We start from the raw sequence: 10,750 nt of genomic DNA, 5'->3' as shown, positions 1-10,750 counted from the left end.
ATATAAGGATTCTAAGTCCATTATCCTTCTTCACGCACCATTCAAACTAACTCAGGAGCACACAGAAGCCTGCTGACCATACCTATGGTATGTAACTGGGCTTAAAACCACTTGCAATTATAGTCCTTGCTGAGAGCTGTTTATATTTTATTTCCTTGATAAATTTATTTTAAACTTTTTTAATGTTTATTTTTGAGAGATAGAGAGACAGAGCATGAGCAGGGGAAGGGCAGAGAGAGAAGGAGACACAGAATCTGAAGCAGGCTCCAGGCTCTGGGCTGTCAGAACAAAGCCCGATGCAGGACTCAAACTCACAAATCGTGAGATCATGACCTGAGTGGAAGCCAGCCACTTAACTGACTGAGCCACCTAGGCGCCCCCCTTGATAATTTTTTTTTAAGTTTATTTATTTATTTTGAGAGAGAGAGAGAGAGAGAGAGAGAGAGAGAGCGCTGTCAGCCTGGAGCCTGACACAGGGCTTAATCTCACACACCATGAGATCATGACCTCAGCTGAAATCAGGAGTCAGATGCTTAACCGACTGAGCCACCCAGGCACCCTTATTTCCTTGATAATTTATGGACCGACCTTCTCAGAGTGGTTTACAGGTTTCAAGAGAAAGGAAACCTGTAATTTAGTTAAGATATTGAATATGTAGAACAATCAGGATTAAAAGGCAGAGAAAAATTTAGGACATACTTGGTTAGTGCCAGGAGTTGTACTGTTGGACTTCATTGTGCAGATTCTGTTCAAACATAATCCAGGGTACTGGCACTGAGATGTGCATTAGCCCTCATTATGTAATTTTGGATAAGTAACTTAAACAGAAATATCTTGAACTGGACAGGACAGGGTTTCTGGAATCAAACAGATCCGGGTTTAAATCCTTGCTCTGTTACTTAAATAATTTGTGGTCTTGGGCACATTAATTAAGTTCTCTGAGCCATTTTCCTCATCAGTCAGATGGAGAGGGTGATCCTTACCTCACACTGCTTTATGTTTTATGAAGAATAAATGAAGTATGTGTGTAAGATACCTTCCACATCCTCTTGGGTTTTTTTCTTTCCAGCTTTCCTCATGATTTTTTGGAGATTTAGTTAAAATTAGTTAATGCCTAGAAAACAATTTTAATGAGTAAAATAAATTAGTTTACAATAAAACTATTATTATTAAAAATTAGGTACTGCGAGTGCCTAGGGGCCTCAGAGTGGGTGGCATTCACAAGCCAATTAGCGAATTCCCAATTCGCGAGCGCCACTGGGGGCTGACCAGTGTCCCCAGAACAAAGTTGTTCTGGGTGGAGCAGCAAATTGTACTGTCCCTGTATGAACACAAAAGTCCCTCCCAGCTGTTGCGAACTTCGATTCAATTGATGAATAACCTTGCAGTTTGTAAAATGTAGGGAAACATTCAAGGACAAGTAAGGTTTGTCTAAGAGTGACTTTTGTGGCATCTTCTTCCAGTGATAAGATAAAATCTTCTGATTTCTCAGGCGTTATAAGGGTACATGAATGCAGATATTCATATGCTATGCATTTGGTGCTTTGATCCATGAAACATATGTTACCAAGTTAAAAATCCCTATTTGACATTATCCAATAGAGAGTCCTTAGCTATTTGTTTCAGGAATTTCTATGAACCAGAGAAATAATACACGTGCATGTGCATTTGGGGGGGAAGGGAGCTTTGTTTGTAGTGAATTCCACAAACATTTTAACATTAGAGGAGATGACCTCTGAAAAAAATTCAGTTATCTTTTCACAAACAAAATTACAGGTGTCCACTTACTCTGCTTTTATAAGTGGAGTCCAAAAATTTTTGTCAGACTTTCCTTCCTCCTGTCATAAAGACTATAATAATTTCCCTCCCACTAAGCATTCATATTTCAAAGGATTTCTTTCCAAGGGTAAAGCCTACAGCAAATCAGCCTCTAGGATAAAGGAGGGCGCTTTCATTCCTAAGATAAAAAGTGCATTCTTCATTATGCAGCCGGAAGCCTGGAGCTGTCTCGCAACTCTGTCCCCAGGGACTAGGTCCTGGATGATCCCACAGTGACACTTTATACGGTGAACTTTCAACATCGGTCTCCTTCATACAAGAGTCCGTCTTTTCTGAAAATGCAGCAAAGTGCCAAGGACTTCAAGGATTTCTAGAGCTTACAGCTATCCAACTGCACACGTATTTCACAATTAAAGATAAACCGTTAAAAAGCATTCAAAATTTTGTCCTTATGACTTGTCAAAAATCCTCCCAGATTTATCCTGTTGAAGAATGGGCCAGTTGTTACTGAATAAGAACCAACAAATTAGAATTCTTGCCACTTTACTGAACCTTTACATTTTTTTTAATGTTTTATTTATTTTTGATACAGAGAGAGACAGAGCATGAGAGGGGGAGGGGCAGAGAGAGAAGGAGACAGAATCCGAAGCAAGCTCCAGGCTCTGAGCTAGCTGTCAGCACAGAGCCTGAGGCGGGGCTCGAACCCACAAACGTGAGATCTGACCTGAGCCGAAGCCGGAGGCTTAACTGACTGAGCCACCCAGGCGCCCTCCTTTACATTTTTGACCATGCCAGTGCATTTGTTAACTGAAATAAAATCTCTGAAGGCCTCGAGAACTCAGTTTAGGTTCTTCATAATGTCAGAAAGAGACGCATGTTAAGCTTACAGACCATATTAAACTTTCTTTCTCAAATTCTTATTGTTTCTATGAGGTGATCCAGGTAAAAGTCCTAGCACTTATCTACAGTAAAAATTAGTTATCTTCTCCATTAATAAAACCTCCCTCTTTCTCACTGATAACTCCTTTAGTGTAAACACCAAGTGTCAATAAGACGTTTCCTTAATGGAAAAGTTAGGTCAATAGGCTAGGAAAAACACAGTAGAGGTCCAGGGCCGACTGGCCGAAGCTGTGCTCGAGTTCCTGTTCTTCAACATGCATCTTGAGCTCTGTGACCACACAACACTTTCAGAGGAGGGCATGCCTGCTTTTAAGATCTGCAGGGCTGAGATTTGTTGGGAGCTTGGGAATTTGCATCTAAACTGAAGGGCCTCTACCATAACATAACTAATGTTGAGGAGTAGGATTTATAATCCTCTGGAGAGCCTTAATTATTTGGCCACTACCTCACTTTCATTACATGGAATGAAAACTCTGGATGGTTTTGAGAACTCGGTGGAAATCGTACAGGATATACTGACATCTGGTGGCACTGATTAAGCAAATGCTTATGAATTAATAAGGAGGGTTGTGATTAAAATCATTGACCAAATTGCTTTTAAATACTCAGAGCTCCTTCGGAGCTTTTCCAAACCCTATTTTCAAAGGCTTTTCTTTTCCTCCTATGCCATTTATCATCTGACCTAGTCCGGTCATTTAAGCCTTCAGTAAAAAGTTGTGTCTTAACTCAAGGTTACTTAATCCTCGGTTAATAATGGTAGGTGTGAATGGTTGAGCAATTTAGGACTTCAATTTTAATAATAAGATCTAAACTGTAACCAATTTTTATGGGGTTATTTGGTTTGAAGGAATACTTTAACATGGAATAAATGTGATCCCTCTAGTTCCCTCCTTCAAAGCCAAGAGTGGAGAGCTGCCCACAGTAAAAATGGGGTGTGGTGTGTACAATTTCATGCTACTAAATCATTTGACCTTTCAAAAATACATCTAATCAAATCTAGGAGAGAATTACCACTGTCTTCTTATTAGCATGACTCTCTCCAGAGTTGTCCATCAAAAGAAGTAAAACAATAGTTTCCACCCTGCTTTTCAGAGTAAAAAAATGAAGACAGATTTTGACTTGTCCAAACTCAGTGACAAGTCCATGAATAGAATCCGGGAGTTGCTAAGTCTTGGTTCTTACCACCTTCTGATGTGTGTTTCCATTTAAGATGAGTGACATGCAGTCAGTTGTCATGGTTTTTAAAGAGCTCTGTAAGGTCTGGCTTTTGCATCAGATTCTGGACTAAAATCATGTTTAAATCGTGTTTCCTCTCATCTTTTCCTGGTTTTGATTATTTTTTAAGAGTAGTTGATGGTCTCATGACATGAGCCTTCTATTTTGTATTTTGTGTCTCGTGTTTTGAATTTTATGTGAAATTGTGGGTTTGATCTTTGACCTCTGTTTACTATAATACTGATTTGCCACTAATTTGATAGCAAGCCATAGGGATCTACTGTAAACATACTGCTCACTTTACACAGCTCTGTTTTATTCTTAAGTGAAGAAATATGTGTGTAGAATATAATTTAGAGACTCTTGCAGAAGTAATAAAAACCACATAAGTTTTCAACTTCCCAGGTAGCACTCAGATTAACCACTTTCTGTGATAGAAAGACCTGCTAAATTGAGAGGAAGTCATCAGTGTAAATAGATATAACGTCACATTTAGTTTTACTTGGTCAATGTACTCATCCCGAAGCAGGGGAGATGTGGCTTAGCTCCTCCTTAGCTCACCAGGGCTCTGAACACAGAGAATGTGGATCACAGGAGGTGAGAGGACCCCTACATCATTTCGTGCACTGATTCTGGAGGGTGGGGTGGCCAGCGCAGCCAGGCAGGAAATGCACAACACAGAGACTTGAGGGAGAGGCACTGCCAATGAGTGAGGAGCAGAAAGCAGGCATCATGAAGGCTTAGTCAAGCCTCACAAACGGTGAGGTGACACTCTCATGAATTGTATTTCCCATTTATCAGCTTCCCAGAAGACAACGATGTTTAGTTCTTAATCCGACAACCACAGAGACATGAGAAGACTTTGGCAAAGCTCCAAGGAAGGTTTGCTTTGTTACAGCTGCATCCCTGGGCCCAGGCCAGGAAACCAGAGAGCTGCTCTGGCCTCAGGAAGGTAGAGATATGGCAAGGTCAGCACCTGGGGAGGAAAATACTGTCTCTCTTTCTTCCTCTTATGCCAACTCCTGTGAGCTGCTGGCCTGAGGAAGTAAAAGGTACCACAGGGTTGTATTATCTGTGGATATTCCAAGTCTTAATTCCCTATGGGCTGCTTTGTTATGCCCAGTTTAAGATCACTCAGCCCTGATGACTCTGGGCTTCGGCTAAACATGGAGTATGGGTGGCTGTCCTTGGAATACTTTCATTCGATAGAAAAGAATTTGCTATTAAAAACACATTTGTGATGTTCAACCCACTCTTCTTTTTTTAGTTTCATCTCTTTTCTCTTAATCATATTCAGAGATAGCATGAGAATGAAGTCATTTGTTTGTCCAACAAATATCTACTGGGCCCCTGCCTTCTTTATACACGATGGTAAGCAGAGAAGAAAACCATTATATACTGCGTAGATGTTCCCTCAAAAAGTGTGTAGCGCGGCTGGAAACATGGGGCATCGCTTGTGCAGAGTTAAAGAGCTCTTCAAGAATCTCTCTATCCGATGACAGTATAATAAGGTGAGAGGTGTCACAAAGCCTGGCGGGGTTCTGAGGAAAAGGAATGATGTCAGCAAAAAAAAGTGTGTGGGTTCAAAGGAGGAAAAAGAGAACACTAAGTCCTAAAACTCAAGAAAGGTTTGGTAGCAGAGACAGAAAAGGAGCTATAAATGAAAAGGCAGCATTCCACGTGTAGAAGGGGGAGGCATTCCGTGAGCCAGGAGCAAAGACGAGGTAGGCAAGCACAGGGTGTGTTTCCAGGACCGAGTCTAACTTAGAGGAGAGGACTCAAGAATATATTGCATGGTGCAGGAACCGGGGGGTCTGGCCCTAACTCAGCCCCTTACTGCTGGGTCACCTTCAGCCAGTCTATGAAGCCAGCTATCCCTGAGCCTGGGAAACTGGGAATACTATCTCCTCCTCTGACGTGGGTGAACGGTACTATAAAGATCAAATGAGGTAATAAGCATGAGGCTGCTTGGTGGTACCAGCATAAGGGAAAGATTAGAGAGTGCCTGAAATGCCAGCTGGGCTTGACATTAATCCTTTAAGTAATAAGAAGCCATTGAACATCTTTGAAGAAGGGAGTGAGTGACATGATGAACAAGGTGTAAGGAACCTAATTCCTTCGCCAACTCCCTCCTGCAGGCAAGCAATCAGTCTCTCTTCTCTGCTGACAATTTTCTGTGATGTCAATTCAACATCTCCTGCAGGTGCTGGGGGGAAAATCCCAGCTCTTAGGAAGGGCTATGCACGCCTTGAAACAATCATGCCATGTAAATCAAAGGCCTTGCTGCTGCTGAGCCTTCCTGTTCATTTGAGCATATCTATTGGTTTTGGAACTTCATCCAATTTATTCACATTTCAAGATGCTTCATACTGTGTACAGAGCATTCTTGTACTGTATCACCAAAAAGCATCCTTGTTTTATGATGTGCTGTCTCTGGCTAGGCAGCTCTAAAGATCATTAGCTCTTTTCCCCATTTCTCTGCCTTGCTAAATCCAAACACACTTCTAAGCTCCTAAATCTTTTTTAATATTATCCATCTTTGGGGAGGAATAGGTTTACTCTTTCTTATATTTGGATATCATTTTAATCACTGCTAAAATTCAGGATATAGCAGAGTTTAACTTAGAGATGAGTCATTTTTCAGTAACAAATTAGAAAAATATTACGTTTCCAAGATATCAATCAAATACAGTTAATTTAAAAAAAAAACATACTATCCAACTTGGTTTTTCCTTTCTTTGTTTGAAACAACTGAGAGATTTGAAGAAAATTAAGGACAATATATCTAAAGTCCTTTATAACCCCCTTTGTGTGTTTCTATGATTTTTAGTTTGTACCTAAGTAAGTGAATGAGTGAATGAATTAATTAATTAAAATAAATAAATCTAGAAAAATATATTTATTTTTTTTAATCACTTCAGTTCCTTTAGCAAACTTTTCCTACCATGGGCCAGTCAGTAAATCTTTTCAGGTTTGTTTAGGTTTGTGGCCTCATGGTCTTTGTCACAAGTACTCAGTTCTGCCATTGTAGCATGGAAGTGGCCACAGCCAATACAAGAATGATGGGTGTGGCTGTATGCTAATAACGTGTTATTTACAAAAAGTAGGCAGTGGGCAGATCTGGCCTTGGAGCCAGTCTATTAATTTGTTCTCAAACTTCCATGTGCATCAGGATGACCTGAGTGACTTTTGACAAAAAAAGAGGCCCAGACCCCAGATTCTTATTCTGTGGATTCAGGCTGAGGCTCAGGTTTCTAAGATTATTCTGATGTACCAAAGTCTGAGAACCTCTGCTCGTTTTCCTTAAGAAATGCAGCTCTAAAATGTTAACTATCAACATTATGATAAGAGACTCCTAAGGGACTCATAAAAGGAAGGTTTAGACAAGAGAATCAAAGTTGGCCTAGTGAAAATTAACATATTTTAAATTCAAAAAATAGAACAACTTCTGCACTTCTAGAAATTTTAGGGACCAATAATTTTGACCTGTAGTTCTAGCTAGCATCAGTTTCCATAAATCATCTAAATTGTGGCATTCAAATCAGTTATAGAACTATAGCCATAGCCAAATAATATTTTGGATTTAGTCCTTGGGGTATACATTGCATTTAAAGAATTTCAACTAATTTTAAAAGGCTCATCAGCCTCCAGCCTCTAAAATAGTTTACTACTGCTATTATTAAAATTATTGCAACCAAAAAATTATTTAATAATAAGAGCTTTACAGCCCATAAAATACCCCCATTGTTTTAGCATAGCATCAGTTGATACTTTATAAATCTGGATCCAGACTTTTTCCAAAAGCCTGTTGAAAGCTCCTCAGCAAAGCAATGAAAAGATAGAAAATATTTTTTTCCATATAGAAATTGAGAGAAGCACGGGTCCCACCCTGTGCAAAAGCATTTCTCATACAAAGAAAAGACACTCAAATTATAAACAGATGGCCAATCATATGACAATCAATTAAAATATATCAGGTGAGGTCTGGTTCCAAAATTGAATTCCATTTTCGCTGGCTAACCCCAAGAGTTTCCTTCACAGTGGGATGAACGGCTACGTGGAGCCACAGTCTCTGGCCACTCCCTGTCCTCCCTCCCGGAATGGCAAGGACGAAGACTACTGCGTAAGCAGAAAACTTGGCATCTGTGGAGGCTTGCTTTGAGCCCATCTGCCAGCTGGTGGTAATGGATGGGGGAGCGAACAAGAACCCTTCTTGGCGAGTGGATGAGTTTCCATTTGGCGCTCTTTTGTTATTCAACCCAAAGCTAATCATTTTTATTATCTTATTATTTTCCTTCTTTTTTTTCTTTACAGTATGCTGCCTGCCTGACATACTGTACAAATGCTGGCAGGGTTTAAAAAAAAATCAGAGTTCAATTCTCAAATTTTAACACTGGATCAATGAACTATATATGCACATATTGCCTCATTCCCCCCACACTTCAACTTTGATAAATGAGGAAATTACACTTTTTAATGTATTTGCTAAGACAATAAACAGGTTAATCTTGCTGTAAGGCAGTTGGATATTAGAACAGAGGAAGTTCAATAATCTGATATTTGAAGTTGTTTTTATTAAGTGATACAAAGCTGTTTTAAATATGTGGTTAATGATGCAAGACGTTAATGCCTGTATAATTAAGAAATGATTTTTATATCTGCATTTGGCAAATATAAACTAACTTATAAATGCTTAATAACATAGTAATGATCTCTGTATGTGTCCAAATCCCCCTAAACCCTACATACCCCCTCCCAATGATGACACATTTAGTACTCTCTGGTTTTTATTTTGAAAAGCTGCTAATCCTCAGCTTGTCCTCACTAGAGCAAACACTGGTGATCTCATTGGTTTCGTTCCAAGCAAGGTGAACCACACTGAAACCCTTTGTGAAACCTCTGGTAATGCCTAGCAAACGACTCTCAGCAATGAACGATTGTGTGCCCACATACCACACATGCTGATTCTGTTCCAGTGGATGGTCAATAAAACTCAGAGGATTCTGGAACTGATTCTTAGAGGTCAAACTCATAACTGTATTTTCCCCCAAAGATAATGGAATAAATGTCTTTATGTTTGCTTGATTTAATTTTCCCCCAAAGAACCAGCATCATGGCCCAAGAATGTTGGTTTACTACCAAAATGATATTTTATCTTAAAGTCACAATACTCTTAATTTATTCCTCTGGATTGTATTCCTCCTGTGTCTTTCTTCAGTTTGAAATTAACCCCTGTACTTCTCTCATAATGCAATCCAAGTAGATGTACTTTCACCTCACATCTAATATAGACCTCCCAGACCTCCACTGTATGACTTTCACTTCTGATCTTGAAGTTAAACAATGATTTGCTTCCTCACACCTCCTATGTATAAAGTGGAGAGATCTTTGAGTGCTTTCTTAACTTTCTATATAACGTGCTACTAGCCTCCTTAAGAATCTTTAAGAATAACATAAGGAACATTTTGTTTAAAACTTTTAGGGTATATTTCTAAAATGAAAGCGGATAAAGAAAAATAAAGAACAACTCATCCAACTTAAAGGAAGGGTTGGCATATGAATATATACTTTTTCCCTTCCTTTTCTTCTTCTACGAAGTATCAAACTGTAGGATATCAACATCTCAAATAAATAAGCCATTTCAGTTCCCAAACAAGAAAAAAGACACACAAAGGTACTCTTCTGGGGAAATTTCTGTGTTCAATTCTCTCTTCTCCAGATGGTGACCCATCATTTTTGAAGTCAAGTATTCTCCTTCCACTATTGTATCGGCTGAAATCCTGTTCATTCTCTGACACTTGACCCAAGTTCTACACACTCAGTAGTATTCTCTAACCTCCTGGAACCAGGCAACTATACTCATTCCGATTTAATCCGTTTCTGACGGTGTACTGACCATACACTAGCCTTCATGATTTCACGCCTGTGTTTTGTGGCTTGCCCAGTCACATAAGCAGTAAGCTCCTATAAAGAAATGAAACACCATGGCTGCCGCACCAAGCTCTAGGATCTTTCTCTCCACACCATGCATCTCTTTGAACATTGCTTTCTGTCACACGTTACTCGGAAGAAGAAAGAGATTGTTCTTTCCCCAGAGGACTGTAACTTAGTATTTCATGTATTTTCAAACTACTTTGTCTCCAGAAGTTATCTTCTTCCAACTGGTTCCCTACTCCTTGGATTTCTCCCTTTCTATGTCCTTCAGGGGTTCCTCGTCCTCTGATTGCTCTTTCCAGTTTTGAAGTTCCCCCAAGTTTATCTTCAGTCACCTCCTTTTGTGTTCTCTACATCAGTGACTTCATTACACCCATGAGTTCAGAGACTGCTCAAGTATAGATTACTAAGCTCAAGTCTCTAGCCCTATAGTGTCTCAAGTTCCACTATTATATTTTCTGGTATCCGTTTAACACCTGCACTGTGTGTGTATGTGCATGTGTGTGTGTTTAATGATCTCACCAGTTTTTCTCTCTCAGCTCTTCCTCCTACCCTACCAAGTTCTCCTCTGAGAGAATTTCAAAGTTATCATTTCTTTCTCCTGCATCCTCACTCCAAATGCTAAACAAATCATAGAGGTCTGTCCTTTTACATTCCTAGTGATATCTCTTTAATTCAGGGCCTCTTCATCCTGCTTCTGAACAAGTATAATAGTTACCTCTTTTTCTCACTTCCTATCTCCCTGCTCCAACCCCTCCTACACATCACTTGAAGCCAGGAAATAAATACTGCCAAAGCAAAGGAGGCAAGTCTAGGCAAGTACCTCAACCCTAAATAGATGGAAAATCAAGATTTAAAGGTCAAGGCAGGATAAATCAATAGATCAATATTTTTAAATTATTGGAAAATATGAGTGGAAAGA

The 10,750-nt window shown here is 39.6% G+C and overlaps 1 long non-coding RNA gene across 1 annotated transcript; it reads left to right on the top strand.

The window, feature by feature from the left end:
• The first annotated feature begins 5,481 nt into the window (after positions 1–5,481).
• Positions 5,482–8,411, top strand: LOC115279528. The gene is made up of 2 exons (XR_003903493.1): positions 5,482–5,618; positions 7,936–8,411. It is a non-coding gene; the product is annotated as an uncharacterized LOC115279528 (long non-coding RNA).
• The last annotated feature ends 2,339 nt before the right edge of the window (positions 8,412–10,750 follow it).

The sequence above is a fragment of the Suricata suricatta genome, chromosome 15 (assembly GCF_006229205.1).
Source record: "Suricata suricatta isolate VVHF042 chromosome 15, meerkat_22Aug2017_6uvM2_HiC, whole genome shotgun sequence".
NCBI lineage: Eukaryota > Metazoa > Chordata > Mammalia > Carnivora > Herpestidae > Suricata > Suricata suricatta.
Note: the sequence above shows the minus strand (reverse complement) of the source record. Positions and strands in the feature narration are given on the sequence as shown.